General features: G+C 44.2%; 1 protein-coding gene across 2 annotated transcripts in view; it reads right to left on the bottom strand.

The window, feature by feature from the left end:
- Window positions 1-14,669, bottom strand: part of FBXO10 (F-box protein 10) — a 50,889-nt gene extending 36,220 nt beyond the window's left edge. For both annotated transcript variants that reach the window (XM_066367638.1, XM_066367639.1), the window contains exon 1: window positions 14,569-14,669. The gene's annotated coding sequence lies outside the window, so the exon portion shown is untranslated. The remainder of the gene's footprint in view (window positions 1-14,568) is intronic.
- Between the last annotated feature and the right edge of the window lie 7,019 nt (window positions 14,670-21,688).

The raw sequence follows: 21,688 nt of genomic DNA, 5'->3' as shown, positions 1-21,688 counted from the left end.
GTGACAACTATCTAGCTTACTAATGCTTTTGAGTGGATGTGCAAGGTGAGTAAAGGGGACATGAGCAGTGGTGGGATTCAGCTGGTTCGCACCAGATACCTAATTTTTGTTAAGTTTGGCAAACCGGTTATTAAAATGGCACTTGTAATCAGGGTTCTCTCTAAGGTGGGCACCTGGGCAGTCGTCCAATGTAGAAATCACAAATTTACATTCCTTATTCTTTTTTAAAGTTCATCTGCACAACAGCGTATTCTAAGCACCCACAGTAATGTTCATTCAGTCCATAGGTGAAAAAATTGCAAGTGAGGACGCAAATCAAGAAGCAATATGGTCCCTGGTCAGTTGGCTCAGCGTGTGGAAGTCCTGGGTTCGATTTACGGTCAGGGCACATGGGAGAAGTGCCCATCTGCTTCTCCCCCCCTCCCCCCCTCCTTCCTCTCTCTCTCTCTCTTCCCCTCCTGCAGCCAAGGCTCCATTGGAGCAAAGTTGGCCTGGGTGCTGAGGACGGCTTCATGGTATCTGCCTCAGGCACTAGAATGGCTCCAGCCACAACGGAGCAATGCCCCAGATGGGCCGAGCATCACCCCCTGGTGGGCATGCAGGGTGGATCCCAGTCAGGCACATGTGGGAGTCTGTCTGACTGCCTCCCCACTTCTAACTTCAGAAAAATACAAAAAAAATAAAAATAAAAATAAATAAAAAGAAGCAATATGGAAATATCTTAAATAACAGTTTTATTGTTTTCTGTCTGGTATTATTTAATATTCTTCATTAATATTTTAAAACTCTTTATTATAACATAGTTTTGTGTACCTCTTTATTGTTTTTATTTAAGTATTAAATGCATGAAATAATAAACTACCTTTCAGTATACATTTTTTTATACTTAACATGGTCATTAGGGCAGAGAACTGGTTGTTAAATTATTTGAATCTCACCACTGGACATGAGGAAGTGCCACATGACATGTGACAAGTGAGAGAGCATATTCAGATGCAGAGTGGGCAGGGGACACTGCCTGAATACCTACTATGAGGAAACCCACTATGACCAAGTAGACACATTCTCTGCCCTCAAAGAGCTTATTATTTTATATATGTATATAATATACTTTCTTTATTATCTGTCTCCCCTGAGTATAAGGTAAGCTCCTGACCGGGAGCAACACTGTATCACTGCTTTGCATTATGCCTAGGACTATGCCTGGCTCTAGGTATATAGATGATGCTCCACATACATTTACTGAATGAATGAATAATCACCATCATTATCTGGAGTATCAGTAGAACTGAGACTATTCAAACTATTCGCTACAGAATCCCTACTGTCTCACAGATCCCCATGGAATAAAAAAAAAAAGAAGTAAATAAAATGCTAGTATGTAGTCAACACTTGCTATGTACAAGGCCGTGCTGAACACTGTTAGGGAATCAGGCATCAGATAAAGACTCCACCCTCAAGTCGGGTAGGGGACAAAGACATCTTTATCAAAAAAGCTCCCTGCCCCAACAAAACAAAAACAAAAAAATCCAAAACCACGGTATAAAGGAAAAAGTGCTTAGTGCCTTAAAAGAGGGAAAGACCTTGTTTAAAGAATAAAAATGTGACCTCCAGCTAGGAGCCAATAAAAATAGGAGGCAACAAAAATAGCAGCAGCTAGTAAGCAAGACAATATTGGAAGGGCACAAAATATTACATACTACTCCTGTCTTATTTCACTTTGTTCTCTCAATATCTCTGCAAAGGCTTATGACTCAGAATGCTGTTCCCAGGACCTGAGAGTTGGTTAGAAATGCCAACTCTTGGGCACCATCCTGAATTGGCATTTCAATAAGATAACCAGGGAACTCATTGTCCTGTATGTTGAGAAGCACTTATTTAAAGTATTATTGTCTTCATGTTACAGATGAAGAAACAGCCTGAGGGAACTTATGTGACAAATGACTTATCCCAACTCATTCTGCTAGAGAGCAGCGGCCCCCTCCTGAAGTCAGGCCCGACCCTAAAGACTGGGTTTTTAGCCACTTAGGTTTACGCAACTCTTCATGGAAGAGTTGGCATCAGAGTTGGACTCTGAGCTATGGGTAAGAATGGGGCCTGAGAATGGAGGAAAGGAGGATGCAGGCAGAGGAAGAGTGGCAGCAAAGCCCCGGGGTAGGAAACATCCAGCCAGGTTTAGGACACAGGAGAAGGTTCAGCCTGGCTCCTGGAGTCTGAACGGCTCAGGGAGACAGGCCAGCTGGATGAGTTCACAGAGTTTTCGTTAACGTGGGGGCCGTGGGGAGCAGCTCAAAGGCCCTACCCCAGGCTGAAATGTCCCAGACAAAAGAGACCCAACGGGTTTCTTGTTGGGGCTCTGCTTCTCCCTCACTGGGCAATCTTGAGGGCAGGGGACTTAATAATTCTGCTTTCATGTCCCATGTTCATATAATGAAGAAAATGCAGCCTGACCAGGCGGTGGCGCAGTGGATAGAACATCGGACTGGGACTCAGAGGACCCAGGTTCAAAACCCCGAGATCGCTGGCTTGAGCATGGGATCATAGACATGACCCCATGGTCACTGGTTTGAGCCCAAAGGTCACTGGCTTGAGCCCAAGGTTGCTGGCTTGAGCAAGGAGTCACTCACTCTGCACATATGAGAAAGCAATCAATGAACAACTAAGGAGCAGCAATGAAGAATTGATGCTTCTCATCTCTTTCCCTTCCTGCCTGTCTGTCCCTATCTCCCCCTCTCTCTGTCTCTCTCACTGTCTCTGTCACAAAAAAAATAAATAAAGAAAATGCACTTACTTTCTACCTAGGAGAGGCCATATCAATGACAAAGTGGCAGGAACTTTGTTCTTAATAAAAAATTATGTAAGGGGTAAAAAGTATCTAGGATAGCTCAGAACTCTGTTTACATTGACCTGGAATGCTGAGGACGCTGGTTCAAAACCCTGGTCAAGGCACATATGGGAGTTGATGCTTCCTGCTCCTCCCCCCTTTCTCTCTCTCTCCTTTCTACAATAAATACATAAAATATTTGGGGAAAAAAAGAACTCTATTTAGTACTGAGAAAGGGATAAATGAAAAAAAAAAAGGGATAAGTGATATTTTCTCCCCACATTACAAAGCATACCAAACTCCAGTGTAGATAACTATACCCTGTATTACTGGTAATTAAGCAACTGTAATGGAATAATGATTTTCAATCTTTCCTCAAATCAAAGTAAATCTCCCTCAAGTTTTGTGGATTTTCATTTAAAAATACAGAGTAAAATATCGTGAACCATGAAAGAGCCCTGTATACACACACCTACACACAGTATTAGAAATGAGACAAAACTCAAAACTTTGAAGATGACAAATATCTCAGCTGGGCTTTTCATCATTTCTTCAGACCTCAGCTCTCTTCAGCCAGACGACTCACCAGCTGTTTTTTATTTTCAGCTTTGAAATTTGATGATATATACCAGAACACTGTGTTCTGATGCACATATGGTGCTTTCTGAGAGTGGCTGGGAGCCGTCAGGGCCCCCTCGGTCTCTCCCTCCTTCAGTGCACTGTGGGTCACCAAGGATGAGAGCGCACTGGGTTGGGAATCCCGAGACCTGGATTTCAGTCCTGATATAATACTAATTAGCAGGTGACCTTGAGGGGGCAGGGAAAGGTGTGATGTGGGCTTGCTAAATACCAGGTACTTTTTTTTAAAATTTTTCTAAAGTGAGAAGTGGGGAGGCAGAGAGACAGACTCCTGCATGCGCCCCACTGGGATCCACCCGGCAAGCCCACTAGGGGACGATGCTCTGCCCATCTGGGGTATTGCTCTATTGCAACGGGAGCCATTCTAGTGCCTGAGGTGGAGGCCATGAAGCTGTCCTCAGTGCCTGGGTCAACTTTGCTCCAATATAGCCTTGGCTGCGGGAGGGGAAGAGAGAGACAGAGAAAGGAGAGGGGGAAGGGTGGAGAAGCAGATGGGCGCTTCTCCTGTGTGCCCTGACCAGGAATTGAACCTGAGACATCCACACACTGGGCCGATGCTCTACCACTGAGCCAACTGGCCAGGGCACAGGTACTTTTTATATATCATCTCAATGAGCATTTACAACAACCCAGGAAGTAGTAGTCTTAGCCCCAATTCCAGGAATAAACAGTTACTCCCGTCTTTCATTTAGTTAGTAAGCAGCACAGCTGAGGTTCTTAACCTGGACTGAATTCACAGCCCCTGTACAGGATCCTCATGAGCCTAGTAACTGGCTGTTCTTGGGTCTGATGTGCATCTCTGGTCCAGTCAGTTCTGGCTATTAGGGGGTAAGGATAGAGCAAGATTTCCTGGTAGAAAACAAAACTGTGTGGGGCTTTCTCTGCATGAACAGGAGTTGTGGATATAGAAGTTTCTCTTAAAAAGGGCTATGAGACTAGCAAGCACAACAGCTGACATGTTGAATACACTTCCACATGCCAGAGAACCTGTACACTAGCTCTCTCACCTCTGCTACTGTGAACCACCAACATGTCCTGTCAGCAATGCCGAAGTGCCCAGTGGTTGGTGGGCAATGGAACTGTTTGACCAGATTCTTCCTTCTCTTTCAGTGGGCTCATAAATATGTGATGTTTCCTTTTTTTTTTTTCTTGTACAAATTAACTGAGTTACAGTAATTCCAACTGCAACCTCTCTAACCCTCTTCTTTGCATCACTCGTCCAGTCACTACTCAGTGTAACGGACTGTGGTAGCTATAACCTTCATCTGTCTGGCACACCTTCCCTCTTCTGGTTCTTTAGAGGAACTCCGCTCCCATTCCATTCAGTCCTGGTGGAGCTGTCATTCATAGTGCCTCAGGGGCCCAGCACACAAGATGGACACTTGACACAAAGTAGCCGACAGAGCATCCCAGCCCCCATGCCAGGATGGGGACAACTCAGAAGAGTTCCTCTGAGGAATGAAGTAAATTTAGACAAGCAAGGTTGATCCTTGGGAGAGATGGAGACAGACAGACAGACACACACACACCCTCAAAAATATTTTTGAGCCCCTAGATCAGTTATGTAGTTTTATAAGCCAACAGATTTTCTTTCCAAAGTTAAGAGAGTCTAAGCTCATCACTTGCAACCAAAAGAGTCCTGAAAAATGGACATAGTTTTCTCAAGTAAATTCTTTGCTCTCTGACTTTTTACTCCCTCATCACATTTGTTCCATCTGCAGGCCCTTAAATGACCCTAATCAAAGCTGCTACAGCGCACTGCAACCAGTCTGCCACAAAGGAATAAGTGGGTTCCAACAGTCTAAGGTCCCTGTGCTGTCTAAAAGAAGAGTAGGGAGCCCTGGCCGGTTGGCTCAGCGGTAGAGCGTCGGCCTGGCATGCGGGGGACCTGGGTTCGATTCCTGGCACATAGGAGACGTGCCCATTTGCTTCTCCTCCCCCACCCCCTCCTTCCTCTCTGTCTCTCTCTTCCCCTCCCGCAGCCAAGGCTCCATTGGAGCAAAGATGGCCCGGGCGCTGGGGATGGCTCCTTGGCCTCTGCCCCAGGCGCTAGAGTGGCTCTGGTTGCGGCAGAGCGCCGCCCCGGAGGGGCAGAGCATCGCCCCCTGGTGGGCAGAGCATCGCCCCTGGTGGGCGTGCCGGGTGGATCCCGGTCGGGCGCATGCGGGAGTCTGTCTGACTGTCTCTCCCCGTTTCCAGCTTCAGAAAAAAAAAAATACAAAAGAAGAGTAGGGATACTTATCACCTCTAATTTTGTCAACTTCAGTTAAATTAAAATTTCAGGGGTAACCATTAAAGAAGAGAAAGTGCATAACACCTAAACTAGTAGAAGGGGGAAAAAAACCTGAATGATTAAAAATAACCCAAAAGGCCCTGGCCGGTTGGCTCAGTGGTAGAGCATCAGCCTGGCGTGCAGGAGTCCCGGGTTCGATTCCTGGCCAGGGCACACAGGAGAAGTGCCCATCTGCTTCTCCACCCTTCCCCCTCTTCTTCCTCTCTGTCTCTCTCTTCCCCTCCGCAGCCAAGGCTCCATTGGAGCAAAGTTGGCCCGGGCGCTGAGGATGGCTCTGTGGCCTCTGCCTCAGGCGCTAGAATGGCTCTGGATGCAACAGAGCGACGCCCCAGATGGGCAGAGCGTTGCCCCCTGGTGGGCATGCCGGGTGGATCCTGGTTGGGCGCATGCGGGAGTCTGTCTGCCTCCCCGTTTCCAACTTCAGAAAAATACAAAAAAATAAATAAATAAAATAACCCAAAAGGCATAAACTGTGGTGGCACGGTGGATAAAACATTGACCTGGAACGCTGAGGTTGCCAGTTAGAAACCCTGGGTTTGCCTGGTCAAGGCACATATGGGAGTTGATGCTTCCTGCTCCTCCTCTCTTCTCTCTCTCTCTCTCAAAATGAATAAATAAAATCTAAAACAAAGTTATATTACCCTTAAAAAAAAGTAACCCAAAAGAAGGTAAGAAAGAGCTAAAATGAAATGAAGAACTGGGAAGATAAATACATGGGGAACATAAAATATAAAGACACTTATACTTAAATATGTCAGTGGCCATATTAACTAAACAGGAACTAAATATTTCAGGTAACAAAAACAGGCTATAAAGATACAAAATCTGGCCCTGGCCAATTGGCTCAGTGGTAGAGTGTCGGCTGGTGTGTGGATGTCTCAGGTTTGATTCCTGGCCAGGCCACACAGGAGAGGCACCAATCTGCTTCTCCACCCTTCCCCCTCTTCTTCCTCTCTCTCTCTTCCCCTCCTGCAGCAAGGCTCCATTGGAGCAAAGCTGGCCTGGGTGTTGAGGATGACTCCATGGCCTCTGCCTCAGGCACTAGAATGGTTTCCGTTGCAACAGAGCAACACCCCTTAGAGGGCATGCCGGGTGGATCCCAGTTCAGTTGGGTGCATGCGGGAGTCTATCTCTCTACCTCCCTGCTTCTCAATTCAGAAAAATACAAAAAAAAAAAAAAAAAAAATCCAATTAGATGGTCTTTCTTTTATTTAAAAATTATTTTTATTCCTTTTTGTAGAGGAGAGAGAGAGAGAGAGAGAGAGAGAGAGAAAATGGAGGGAGGAGCAGAAAGCATTAACTCCCATATATGCCTTGACCGGGCAAGCCCAGGGTTTTAAACTGGCAACCTCAGCATTCCAGGTCGATGCTTGATCCACTGCGCCACCACAGGTCAGGCTAGATGCTGTTTCTTTCTTTTTTTTTTTTTTTTTGTATTTTTCTGAAGCTGGAAACGGGGAGAGACAGTCAGACAGACTCCCGCATGCTCCCGACCGGGATCCACCCGGCACGCCCACCAGGGGCGATGCTCTGCCCACCAGGGGGCGATGCTCTGCCCCTCCGGGGGCGTCGCTCTGCCGCAACCAGAGCCACTCTAGCGCCTGGGGCAGAGGCCAAGGAGCCATCCCCAGCGCCCGGGCCATCTTTGCTCCAATGGAGCCTTGGCTGCGGGAGGGGAAGAGAGAGACAGAGAGGAAGGAGGGGGTGGGGGTGGAGAAGCAAATGGGCGCTTCTCCTATGTGCCCTGGCCGGGAATCGAACCCGGGTCTCCCGCATGCCAGGCCGACGCTCTACCGCTGAGCCAACGGGCCAGGGCCGATGCTGTTTCTGTATCTAAAATATAGATACAGAAAAGATGAAACTGAAGGGGTGGGAAAAGACATACCTTGCATAGATTAACAAAACAAAAAGATGGTGTAACTGTATTAGATAAAAAGAGTTTAAGGCAAAAAAGTTATTTTACTAGGGATAAAGGGCAGCTTCAGAATGATAAATAGGTTAATTCACCAGGAAAGAGTAAACAGCTTTATATTACTATGCACTTGATAAGAGGGTTCAAAGATACAAAGCAAAAAATTAAAAGGTGAAATAGACAAATTCATAGTCATACTTGGATATTTTAACACATTTCTCTCTATAGTAAGAAAAATCACTAAGGATAAAGAAGATTTGAATATCTTTAATAAACTTAATCATTACACAGAACACTGAATTCTAGTTATAGAATATATAACACTTTCAAGCATATGTAGTCATTTATAGAAACTGGCCATAAACAGAGCCCAAACAGAAATTTCAGTAAGTTTTAGAGGATTAAAATTACACAAAGCAAGCTCATTGAACACAATAAATTAATAAAATATAACAAGAAAATACTCATTAAAAAACACATTTCTAAGAAACCTATGAGTCAAAGGAGAAATCACAATGGAAATTAGAAAATATTTAGAAATAAATGACTAAAAGACCACATATCAAAACTTGTGCGCTCCCACTAACCAGTATTTGGAGAAAAGTGTGTGGCCTTAAATGAAAAAAATAAAAATAGGCCCTGGCCGGTTGGCTCAGCGGTAGAGTGTTGGCCTGGCGTGCGGGGGACCCGGGTTCGATTCCCGGCCAGGGCACATAGGAGAAGCGCCCATTTGCTTCTCCATCCCCCTCCCCTCCTTCCTCTCTGTCTCTCTCTTCCCCTCCCGCAGCCAAGGCTCCATTGGAGCAAAGATGGCCCAGGCGCTGGGGATGGCTCCTTGGCCTCTGCCCCAGGCACTAGAGTGGCTCTGGTCACGGCAGAGCTACGCCCCGGAGGGGCAGAGCATCGCCCCCTGGTGGGCAGAGCGTCGCCCCTGGTGGGCGTGCCGGGTGGATCCCGGTCAGGCGCATGCGGAAGTCTGTCTGACTGTCTCTCCCCGTTTCCAGCTTCAGAAAAATACAAAAAAAAAAAAAAAAAAAGCATCAAAATTAATGAACTAGGGAGCTATTTAAAAAATTTAGGAAAAACAGCCTGACCTGTGGTGGGTGGCACAGTGGATCAGTGGATAAAGCATAGACCTGGAATGCTGAGGTCACCGGTTTGAATCCCTGGGCTTGCCTGGTCAAGGCACATATGGGAGTTGATGCTTCCTGTTCCTCCCTCCACTTCTCTCACTCTCTCTCCCTCATCTCTCTAAAAATGAATAAATAAAAAAATTAAATTAAATAGTAGTAACATTTTTTTAAAAAATCAGAAAAAACAAAAATAAACTATACCCAAGAAAAGTAGAATGAAAAAAATAAAGGAAAGACAGAACTGAATGAAACAAAATTAATATGATGGAGAGCATCAACGAGAACAAAAGTTGATTCTTTGACTAGAAGCTCTACTGCAACTGATGAAGGAAAAAGGGAGAAAGAATAAAAAATGAATTACAGTGAAATGGGGGTTACTTTTACAGATGTTTTGGACATTAAGTGAATAATAAGAAAATATAAACAAATTTATATAAATAAATTTGAAGCCCTAGAAGGGACAAATCCCTAGAAAAATATTATTTACTAAAACTAAGAAGACAAATTTTAACTACCCTAGAACCATTAAGAGCATTGAATCTGCAATGAAACAAAAATGTAAAAAAAACTTCCAGATCCAGGTGGCTTCATCACTGAGTCCTTGCAAACATTCAAGGGACAAAAGGGGATTTAAAATGGGTGGCAGAAGATGAAGCCAGTGGGTATTAGTTAGATCTGAAGCAGCAGCAAAAACTGTAGTTTGTCCCACTAACCCTCCTCTTATAAGTTTTCCCAGAAATTGTGACCAACCAGAATCCTAGAGAAGTTGTATCTGGATGAGCAAACTTGAGATAAAAAGGGAATGAATTCAAATGGACTGCAGAGGACACTATTGGTATCTCACCTGGCTCCTCTTTCCTGGCGAGCACATCCATGCCCCAGAAAGAAGTTTCAGCTGCTAATACCTAGTCTGGTTATACCCCTCTCCCTTCTCTATCCACCCTGCTTCCTGCATTCTCATTTTCCTGAGCACTTCTCCCAGTGAACCACTTACAGAAGAACACCCATTTCAGGTGCTGCTTCTACAGAATAAGATCTAACATACCACCATTTAACAGGGTGAGAAGAGAGTCACAGGTAGGAAAGGATACTTCTAAAACATGCAACTGACTAGGGACCACTAACCAAAATATATCAAAACTCCAAAATTCAAACCACAAGAGATATCATTATACAATGAGAATGGTTAAAAAATTTAAACTAGTTGGCAATACCAACTAGTTGCAAGGAAGTGAAGCAGCTGGAATTCTCATATACCACTGGCCAGAAAGTAAACTGGTACAGTCAGGAAACTGGCATTATCTGGCAAAGCAATTCCACTTTGACATAATAACCTGGAGAAACTTGTTCACATTCACAAGAGAAAATGTCTAAGGATGTTGTTGGCTGCACTGTTCTTGGCAGTCAAAAACTATCAGCAACACGGGTGCCCATCAACTACAGGATGAATAAATACATTGTGACATATTCGTATCATGCAACACTGTGGGCAATAAAACTAAGTGCAGTCATCACACTGATGGACCTCACAAACAAGCTGAGCAAAAGCAGCAAACACAAAAGGCACACACAATGATTCTATATGTATGAAGTTTAAAAACTAGTGAAAATAAACTATATTGTTTAGGGATGTAAATATAGGTGACAAAACTACAAAGAAAAGCAAAAAATAATTATCACAAAGGTCAGGATAGTTGTTTCTTCTTGGAATGGGGGGTTACTGAATATTGGCAATGTTCTATTTCTTGACATGGGCAGTGATTACATGCTTATTTCCCTTAGAATTGTTAAACTGTACATTTGTGGGTTTTTTCCTTGCAGGCATTTTTGTTATATCTCACATTTTAAAAGTGTAAAAACAAAGACAATGAAATAAACATACTGATTATTGTTTGACTCTTAGAAAAGTTAAAGGAACTGAAAATCCCCCTTTTTTTTTGACAGAGAGAGAGAGAGTCAGAGAGAGGGACAGACAGACAGGAAGGAAGAGTGAAAATCCTTTATTTTTAAGTTAAAACCTTGTCCCCCAAATATCTAACAGGGTACATGCCAAGTAAATTTTCAATAATGCCTACTTCTCTTAGGAGTCTAGGTGGAGAAACAGCCTCCTGGAAACAGATTCATGCTTTGCCAAGAGTCATCAGAGGACCCCTCTTACATTTGAAAAGTAAGGTGAGTAGGCACCCCAAGTCCTAGGGAAGTTATCTTGTTGAAGGCTGTCATTCCTGAGAATCTTTTGTAGGCAGAATCTGGGGGAAGTAGAATCAACTTGCCAATAAATATCTTGGATTATGGTTAAGAAGAAAAGGGATTGAGCATCCAACCAAAAAAAGTTTCAAAATGGGATGAACCTGAGCAAGACTGCTAGCAGGAAAAGTCCATGTATGCCTCCAAAGAGAACTCACCAGGAGCCTGGGAGAACCCAGCTTGGTGACAGGCTCATCACACAGCCCAGAGTGCAGTGCTCTGGGGAGAATGGCTAAGCACATGAGCTAGACTGAAAAAGCTCTAACCTTGGAATCTGAGCGTGGGATCAAGCTTGTAGGAACCTGGTCCAGCAAGGGCATTGAGCAGCGGTGACCACACATCCTTGGACCACTAAGGACAGCTCTTCAAGACTGATACCATATACCTGTGTCAGAAATAACAGTGTGGTTGGATTGTTCAAACTCTACAGTTCTCACTCCTCTAGAGAATGAAAGTAAGACTGACTTCTTTGTACTGTTTAAGCCCCCAGGGTGCTTGGAAGTAGGAGACACTGGAATTACTAATAAGGGCATTAAAGTATTTGGGAGATTACTTGTAAAAATAAAGAAATATATGACTGCATTAGAACACAACTGGTGAAATGAGACACACAGGTTAAACATTTAAAATGAAATACACAAAATATGAATCATATGTCTGTCTATCTACCTTTATGGAAAGAATATCATATGTTTAAGCAGGAAACTAATACACTGCTAACAACAGGAAGAGGGTAATGAGAGAAATAAGCAGGAATTTCAAACAAAGCCTGTGAAAGATGACTTAAGATTCATTCATTAAGACAAAGTGAGCCCTGGCCGGTTGGCTCAGCAGTAGAGCGTCGGCCTAGTGTGCAGAGGATCAGGGCTCGATTCCCGGCCAAGGCACACAGGAGAAGCGCCCATTTGCTTCTCCACCCCTCCGCCGGGCTTTCCTCTCTGTCTCTCTCTTCCCCTCCCGCAGCCAAGGCTCCATTGGAGCAAAGATGGCCCGGGCGCTGGGGATGGCTCTGTGGCCTCTGCCTCAGGCGCTAGAGTGGCTCTGGTCGCAACATGGCGACGCCCAGGATGGGCAGAGCATCGCCCCCTGGTGGGCAGAGCGTCGCCCCATGGTGGGCGTGCCGGGTGGATCCCGGCCGGGCGCATGCGGGAGTCTGTCTGACTGTCTCTCCCCGTTTCCAGCTTCAGAAAAATGAAAAAAAAAAAAAAAAAAAAAAAGACAAAGTGAAAGAACAAATGCTCCTTGTTCTTTCATCTATTATTACTAGGCAGCTGAGACAAGTAAAAGGAACTTGTTTCTTTTTCATCTTCCTTGAAAAGTATCTCAGGATGTGAAATCCTTTCGACCTCTGAGAGCCCTGGCTGGTTCCCTGTCTACACCTCTCAGAGCTCCAACGGTCTGCCCCTTACATTTCCCTCACAGACTCCGAGATCCATAAGCCAGCATCAACATATGTTTTCATCTTTATTTCTACTTAGTCCCACTCTTCTTGGCCCTGACACCCATGCATGTTTGTTAAAGGAAAGAAGGAAGAAGGCCGGGAAGGAGAAGTTTGACTACCACTGAAAAAAAACAACCCACCACCAGAAAACTGAAACCCACAGTGGACTGAGGACTGCTTGACCGAGTTATTACTTAACAGCTACTTGTGCTATCATAAAAGTATAATTCATCAGATAACCATGGAAACCAGAATGAAGGCATTATGGTGAGGGTGGTTCTTTTCAGAAATGTAAAAACAATTGAAGACCTGAAACCAGAAAGACTAAGAAATCCAACTGCTCCAAGTCAGAAGAAAATCCTTTCCTAAAAGCCCTGATAAAGCAGCATTTTCTTCAGTGTCTAAATTTAAAAGCTCACCTGGCTTCAACAAGGGCTCTGGGACTGCTGGGACTGATTCTGAAACAATTCAGGCCTCTCTGTGTGCTTCTGTCCCTTGAGGCCAGCTGCTATGAGGCAAGCTCACGGGGAGCTGAAACATGTTGTTATAAAATGTACTGAGAACCAGCAGAGGAATGGAGATATATATATATATATTATATATATACACACACACACATACATACATATACACACAGAGACACACACATATACATATCATACACACACACATATATATTTTGTATATATAATACATCTATATTTCTTCTCCAGCTCCTACTAGGTATACAAGCACACATAGTAGGTGCTCCAAAAATACTTGTTGATTAAATGAAAAATTAGGTTCGAATTCAGGGAAAGCACAGTGTCTGGTAAACAGTGTATGTTCTTTCCACCATGCTGTGTCTATATTCTTTCAGGTCCTGAGAAAATCCAAGTCCCATTTTCTTTCTGGGTTCAGCCTCTTCATTTGCAAAAGTTGACAGTTTGACTAGATGGTTTCCCAGGCATCTTCCAGCTCTGACAGGCAATCACTGTACGGTGCTTTTTTTGGTGGTAGCACAGGCCTGGCACTTTTTTCCCCCTCAGAGGGAATCTGATACCCATCTGCTTGAGTACATTAATGTTCTCATCCTGCCTGACTCCTTTGATAGGAACAACAGGTTCACATGCCAACTGTAAAGAGAACCAAAGGGACCCAGAAAGAGAAAGGGGGAAAGGGTTTCACTTGGACCCTTTCTTAGGAAACCAAAACAGTACTCCCTTAAGGACTAAATATACAGAAACTGAGATTGTTCTAAACACCCCTCACGTGAAATTACTAATTTAATAATACTTATATTCATAGCACTCTTTTTGAGCACTTCTGTGCCTGATACTGTGCTAAACCTTTTAAACTTAATCCTCACAGCAACTTCATGAGCTAAGTACTATTATTATCTGCTTTTAACAAATGAGAGTTCTACATGGTTCAAGGCCACAGCTAGGAAGCGGCAGAATAGAACTAGAACCCAGATCTGCCTCCAGAGATTTCTGGCTCTTCAATGGCTTTTTGTTCTTCACTGTAGTCCTATGAGGGAGGCCGAGCAGGTGTCATCACCTTTACTTTAAAAATGGAGAAACCGAGTCTCAAAGATGCTTGCGATTTGCACAAAAGACAGAAGACAATTAATAAGGTGGCTGGGCCAGACACTCGCTCCTGCTTTCCTAGGTGATGGCTCTTCCCATCCCAAGACTGTTTCTTCCCCTTCGACTGCACTTACACACTCGCAAAACCTCAGGGCTGAAGGCAACCGCGGAGATTTACCTTCCCCGCGCGGTCGTTTTACACGAGGGGAAATCAAGGCACAACTCTTCTTCCGCACGGCTGAGCATCCAGGTGTCCGCAGAGTGCAAGAGCGCCGCGCCGCGTGCGGCCTGCGGGCACCCCCGCCGCCCACTTCAGGGCCAGATGCTCACCCTCCGTCGGGACCCGGCGGCCGCCCCGGGCCGGGAGCCTTGGGAAGCGCTCAGGTTTCCCGGAGCAGCCCCAGGCTCCCGAGCCCCTCCTCCGGGCCACCCCCTGTTCCGGGCAGGGGCATCCCGAGGATGCGGATAGAGTAAGTTCTCCCGCAGCTTCCGCGGGCCGACCGCCTCTTACCTGGTCGGGAGCTCCCGAGGGCACTCGCCCACGCAGTCCCGGCTGCGGGCACCGGAGCCGCAGTGGAGCGCGGAGGAGCGGGGCTGGCGGACTCGCCGCGAGCCCCGCCCGGGGGCGGACAGATGCCGGTGCGGGGCGGGCGCCGCCACGTGACGCGCGAGGCGGGGGATGCCGGGAGCAGCGAACCAGCGGCGGGGTCCAGTTCCTAGACCACCGCGGCGGAAAAGCAACCCAGAGGGTCTGGGAGGGACGACGGAGACTGGAGGAGCACGCTTGGGGCTTCAGATCCTCCGAAATCGAGCTTGTAGGAGGACGATCAAGGCTGGTAGTGTGCGGCCCCAGACGGGGCAGAAATAGAATCGGTGGGCGGAAATTGCAGGGAGGCTTCTGGGGCCAGGATAAAGAACATTCTTCCAATCACCGGAGTTGTTTATAGCTGGATTGTTTCAGCTGGTGGTAAGCAACTTGTAGGCGTGCTCTTAGGGGCTGGGTTCATTCATTCGACTGACCACTGGCTATGAAGCACACAATACACTGGGAGTATAGATAAAAGTATTATAGGTACAGCGATTAGCACAGTGCCTGCCACGTAGTAAATGGTAGTTATTGCTGCTGCTGTTGTTATTATGAGCGCAACCGTGAACAAAGCTGAACTAATTCTTGTCCTCTTGAAGTTAATTCTCAAGTGGAGAAGGTAGTCATTAATCAGATACCATTTAAATATGTATTTTAAATTATGGTAAGTGCACTGAAGGAACCCTGATTTAAAATTAGGGAACAAGGTGGTCAGGAACCTCTCACAGAAAGGTAAGGATTTAACCAGATGGAAGAGAGGAGAGGAAAGCCAGTGCGAAGACTCGAAGACTCCGGTGGGGTAGGGCAGGGCAGAAGAAAGAAGACTGTTTTTGGTTAAATGGAAAATATCTAGTTTGTCAGAAACGTATTGGGTTAAGGAGAGAACAGTATAAGTGAAGTTAGCGAGGTAGTTAGGAGCTAGATCATGCAGCATTTAGCAGGCCATGATAAGGATTTTAAATTTTTATATGAAAGGAAGCCATTGAATAGGTGGAGAATGTTGGTGATTTGATATCCTTTTTTTTTTTTTTTAAAGTATGCCATTTTGTAGAACAAACTATTTTGTAGAACAAACAAAGCTAAGAGGAGGCAGAGAGATTGGTTAAGACTCGGACTGGAGTTACAGTGGTGAAGATGGAAAGAAATGGATTAGAGAAAATTTTTTGAGGTAGTCAAATTTGGCTTGATATGGGATATTTGGGGGATTCACAGACTTCTAGCTTAATCTACTCACTGGGCCCAAGGGTGTGCTGTTCACTGAAATGGTTAACTATTGTAGGGGAACGAACGTTTTAGGAGGTAGAGGGAGATTAAGAACTCACTTTTGCCCTTGCTAAATTTAAGATGCCCGTGTGTCATTCAAATGAAGCGTTGAAGAAGGCAATTGGATATAGACTTCTAGATTTTAGGAGAGAATGTCAGCCTCAGAAATCTAACTTAAGATTGCTGTGAACAAGAAATTATTGCACCAGACCGAGGTTTGTAATAGCTGACACCTGTGGTCCCATTGACCTGTCAGTCTCTGGTTCTACAGAAGTGTATTCTATGAAAATGTAGTCCATATATTACTATCTTGAGTGCTGCTGGTTACCATGCAGCTGTTCTCTTTTGTAAATTGGGGGAAGGACCATCCTAAGCCCAAAGCCAACAGTTTATTTTAAACAAAGACACAAGGCTGTACACACAGTAGCCAGATATAGTAGGAAGATCTGACAGGTTGGTCAGATCAAAACAGGTTATGGTTTATACTACAATGAGTTTGATGATTTACCTTTTTACTGATGACTGGCAAAGCAATGATATTTAATCCTTTAAAAAATACCCCACCGTGTGGAACTGGCAGTCTAGATTATTGACTATCTGTCAATAATCAATCAAAAGCCTGAATTTCTGGATTTTTGCCAGCCAATTTATCGTTTTGGTATGTCTATAAAATAGCTAAGCCTTTTAAAGGAGTGCAACAGCACGTTTCTATAAGAGCATGCTTTTAAAAATTTATTGATTTTAGAGAAAGAGACAGAACATCGACCTGTTCCTATAGGTGTTCTGACGGGATCTAACCAGCAACCTTTACATGTCAGGATGATGCTAACCAACTGAGCTATCTGGCCAGGGCCATGCTGTCTTTCTTATTAGTGGTACAACCATCACTTGCCAAATGGAAAATGGGATTTTATATGTAAGTAGTTGGATATAAAAATATCATTTGCAAACTGCAGTTGAGCCCTCTCTTTCTGCCCTCACCTCTGCTGTTCATGCTTCTACCCTCCCACTTGCTGTGGATTTTTCCCCTCCATTAAACAAGGGCCAACTCGCTCGTCTTTGCATCCTGGCACGCAGTTGGTATTTATTGAGAAACAAATGAGCAAACATACATAATTCTCTACAGCTATGTGAACTTTATTTACTTTGCTTTATAGAAAAGTGAGACTCAAAGTGATTTGTCCAGGGTCAACATAATAGACTTCTTGAAACCTGTATGGTTTGGCGAACAATGTTATCCCAATAAATTTTTAAAAAGGGAAACAATGCGGCCTGACCTGTGGTGGCGCAGTGAATAAAGCGTCGACCTGGAAATGCTGAGGTCACCGGTTCGAAACCCTGCGCTTGCCTGGTCAAGGCACATATGGGAGTTGATGCTTCCAGCTCCTCCCCCCTGTCTCTCTCTCCTCTCTCTCTCTGTCTCTCTCTCTCCTCTCTAAAATGTATAAATAAATAAAAAGAATAAAAAATAAAAAAATAAAAAGGGAAACAATGCTTAAAAAAAAAAAAGATATGTTAGCATATTTTTCCTGTCTGATTTTACTACAAATAAAATGAGCTAATACTTACCCCCCCCCAAATAGACTTCTCCTCCCTACATGGAAATTCCCCATCTTATAAGCTTGTTGGGAATCAAAGCATGACTTTCACTACAGAAGCTGAAATCCAGGCATTTTGTCTGCTTCATGTGACACTACAGATTAAACATTCCCTGGACTTTGAACTGGAAGCCAGAGACACAGCAAAGTAGAATCATGGAATAATATTTTGATGTCCATGGCAAATACAGCAAGATGAAGTCCTTAGAGCAACACTGGCTGCCATGATAGTCCAGGGTTCTGTGCCTGTGGCTTTGGTAAGAAATGGTGACATCTAATCCTCAGCAGAGATGCCATCCTCACTGCACCAGGTTGTGTGGAGTGAACATGTGATAAAGGTTGACGTTCCAGTTGCCTAGTCTCTCTAGGCCTCCTGGTGATGCTAAACTACTTATAATTCTTTTAATAAATCACTTTTCTCCTTGAGTCTACCAAAGCTGGATTTTGGAGTTTACAAGTAGAAAAATCTGACACACACTCACATAATAGCAGAGCTGAAGGTGTAACTGGAGTTGGAACCACTAATTCTGGTGCTTCTTCCTAACATATAGATCTCTACTTTCCAACAACCCACATTTTCACATTATATGTATTTCTTAATCACCCTTTGTTCACCAAATTTATACTTTTTTTAAAACCTATTTGTTTTTAGGTTTTATTTATTCATTTTTAGAAAGAGAGGAGAGAGAGGAAAGGAGCAGGAAGCATCAACTCCCATATGTGCCTTGATCAGGCAAGCCCAGGGTTTCAAACTGGTGACCTCAGTGTTCCACTGTGCCACCACAGGTATTGATTGATTTTAGAGGTGGGAGGAGCAGGAAGCTTCAACTCATAGTAGTTGCTTCTCTATGTGCCTTGATGGGGCAAACCTGGCAATTTGAACCTGCAACCTCATCATTTCAGGTCAACTGTGCCACCGTAGGTCAGTCCCAAAGTGGCCTTTTAATGTCAGCTGGCTAATGAATATTTTAAGCAACTGCCTGAGACAGTTGCCAATGGAACATTGTTTCAAATGCAGCAGTATCATTGTCTGGATTGCTGTTTATGTATTATTAAATTTACATAAGTGGAAAATAAAAGTACTAATGTGACAGAGGAAGAAAAATCATCAGACATGTTTAAAACATATTTTTAACATTAGAAGAATGCTTATTGGACTGAAGCCAGCTTTGTTTTATTTATGAAGGAACAATTGAAGAGCATTTCATAACTGAAAATATTTCATCAGATATTAAGCAGGTTTTATTTAAAACATAAACTGATTTTGTAATGTTTCTATATCTCAGTAACAAATCTGATCAATTTTTATAGATGTGATTTCTATCTAATCTTTTGTGAACTTGTATAAAAGTAGGCAAAGGACACCACAGGTCTGTATCTGTGACATTGAGTGCATACAAATAGCATGTAAGTAACAACTGTTCACAGTCCCCTGTGTGATGGACACATAAAGAGTATGGAAAAGACCTGGTGCTTTATTTCCAGTTTATCATCTTAGCCTTTAAAAAAAAATGTTAGTGCAGGGCGTTTTTGTGTAATGAAATTTGGAATTGCAGTATATACACTAGCCAGCAGATGTCACAATGGGATCTCTTAAGACTCGTTTCAGAAGACAACAGGAGTTTCTGGAAGAACTGAAGGTTTTCTCTACTATGCTCAACATACTCCAGTCACACTGCCCTTCTTTATTCCTTAAACACATCTGCTTTAACACTTTTTCAAAGGCTCCTCACTTTTTTATCAGGCAAATTCTTCTTTTTTTTTTTTTTTCTTGTATCTTTCTGAAGCTGGAAACAGGGAGAGACAGCCAGACTCCCGCATGTGCCCGACCGGGATCCACCCGGCATGCCCACCAGGGGCGACGCTCTGCCCACCAGGGGGCGATGCTCTGCCGTGACCAGAGCCACTCTAGCGCCTGGGGCAGAGGCCAAGGAGCCATCCCCAGCGCCTGGGCCTATCAGGCAAATTCTTAAATCACCCAAATCTTGCTTTATGACTTTCACAGGGAGCCCTCCCTGCTTCCTCCCAGCCCAATAAGATAGAGCTGCCCTATGGCATGTTCTGTTAACTGTACTCCACTCTCCTGGCGGTTTACATAATATAATGAATTAGTGATGAAATTGTATGTCTGAATCCCCTGCTAGATTGATTGTAAGTAAGCCTCTTAAAGATGTTTGAGAAAGTCAATACCTCTACCAAGTAAATTAGGAATCCTTTTCCAAAGCCTAAATGACAGTATCTGGAAAGTCAGTATTTTTTCACTTTCAACTCAGGTTCATTCGGCCTTCTTTGTAGATATTATGTGGGACAGAAAAATGTGAGATAGAACTTACATTCAAGTAGTCTTCCTAGTGGCAACCTCTTACTAGGAGTAGCCACCTTCAGATTCTGCTGTGAAACTTTCTCCGGTGAAGACCCCCTTCCCCAACCCAGTCCGCCTTGGTCACAGTAGTTGTGAGCTCTAGCAACCTTCCTTACCTTTCCAAACACTTATCCTATCTGCCTTCTGGGACAATTATTCTTTCTTTGACACAATAACCCTTTTAGTTATTATTAAAAACAGCTCTCAGACTCTTACTAGAGGTCTTCTCAAGGCTAAGCACCTTTAATATTTAAAAATGATGTCCTAGTAGCACGATTCCGACACTGTTGCATCCCTCCTAGGGACTGCCCGCAGCTTAAGGAAGCTGCCTCCGGTGAAGTTCTACACCAACCCCCAGCAGCCCACACCCAGTGACCAGTCAGTGCCTTGATGCAGGATTTCTCTGAAAGGCCACCCCACCATCAGATACCCGTGGGACTGCCTAAAGCTGCTGTTGCAACTAGGGTGACCCGCCATCCCGGTTTGCCCAGGATGGAGGTTTCCTAGAACGCAGGAGTTGCAGGGCCAAACCTGGGACAGCCCTGGAGTGGTTGGTTGGTCACTTTAGTTGCAGCTGTATGACAGTTCAACCTCTCCAGCCAAAAACCTTTCACTTACTCTCTTAAGTGTTTTCCACCCAAATAATCCTGCCAACACCCCCTGCACAAAATCTCAGCAACTCCCCCAGGGCTTTTAAACAAAGTTCTTTCTTAAGAGAAGAAATCACAACCTGTTGTACGCTATTGAAAATGACCCAATAAAGAAAATCTGACTGAGAATTTCAGGAGCAGGACCCTTGAGTAGTGAATGGGGCGGAGGGATTGAGTGCACCTGGGATAAATAAGACATTTCTAACAGGAGGGAGGGTACACATGCTGGTGTGTGGATAGTTCTATGTTCTTAGGGAAATATGAAGCAACATCACCAGCTAAGCTTAAAGATGAGAGATTGGAATTCTGAGGCAAGAGAAGGTATGAAACGTCTGGAAATGTAGTGGGGTCCAAGAGGACCCAGCTGAAGTTAAGAGTCACCATTTTCCAAGTGGATTCTGTCAGCATGTTTGTTTTTATCCACTTTCAACTGCACAGGGCAGGCAGAGCTGGATTTAACCGAGGCTGGGTTTTGCTAGGGAAGTACAATGAAGCTAGAGAGAGGAAGAGAGTTGATGGTGTACGTGCAAGAATGATTACGATGATAGTTACTGGAATCGAAGCTGAGACCTGAGGGAGGTGAGCAGAGAGACTACGTGGTTGGGTGAATAGATTATGGCACCTGGGGGGGGTAAATTACTAGTACTGGAGAAAGGCACTTAGGATAGGGTACAATAAAGAAATATTAAAAGCCCTCAAAAGCCTTGCCAACTACTATTTATTAGCCACTAAAACTAAAGTCTCAACTCCCCATCTGTAAAATGGCATTAACATCGATGGGTTAAGGCTATTTTAGGAATTTAAGTGTTCAGTAGTTTGAAGTCTGCATACAGTAAGATAAGCATGCTATCTCACAGCATGTGGGAACATGAGCGAGTGCAGTGAATGCAGCAAAAATCACTTCTAAGCACCGTGTACCAGACTAACCAGGAATAACTAGCATTTACCAAATGTCAGGTACGGTGCTCACTGCTCTACTTGCATTATCTCCTTATAACACCTTGAAATATAGATATTTTTATTTATGCTCGTTTTACATGTGAAGAAAATGATTTAAAGGTTCAGTTGCTACAAGTCATCCAACTCATACGTGTTGAAGCCAGGACTCAAAATCCAGTCTGCCTTTAGAGCCAGAGTTTATGACCATATACTTACTGCACCTCTTTAAGGCA

Source organism: Saccopteryx leptura, chromosome 2 (assembly GCF_036850995.1).
Source record: "Saccopteryx leptura isolate mSacLep1 chromosome 2, mSacLep1_pri_phased_curated, whole genome shotgun sequence".
Lineage (NCBI taxonomy): Eukaryota > Metazoa > Chordata > Mammalia > Chiroptera > Emballonuridae > Saccopteryx > Saccopteryx leptura.
Note: the sequence above shows the minus strand (reverse complement) of the source record. Positions and strands in the feature narration are given on the sequence as shown.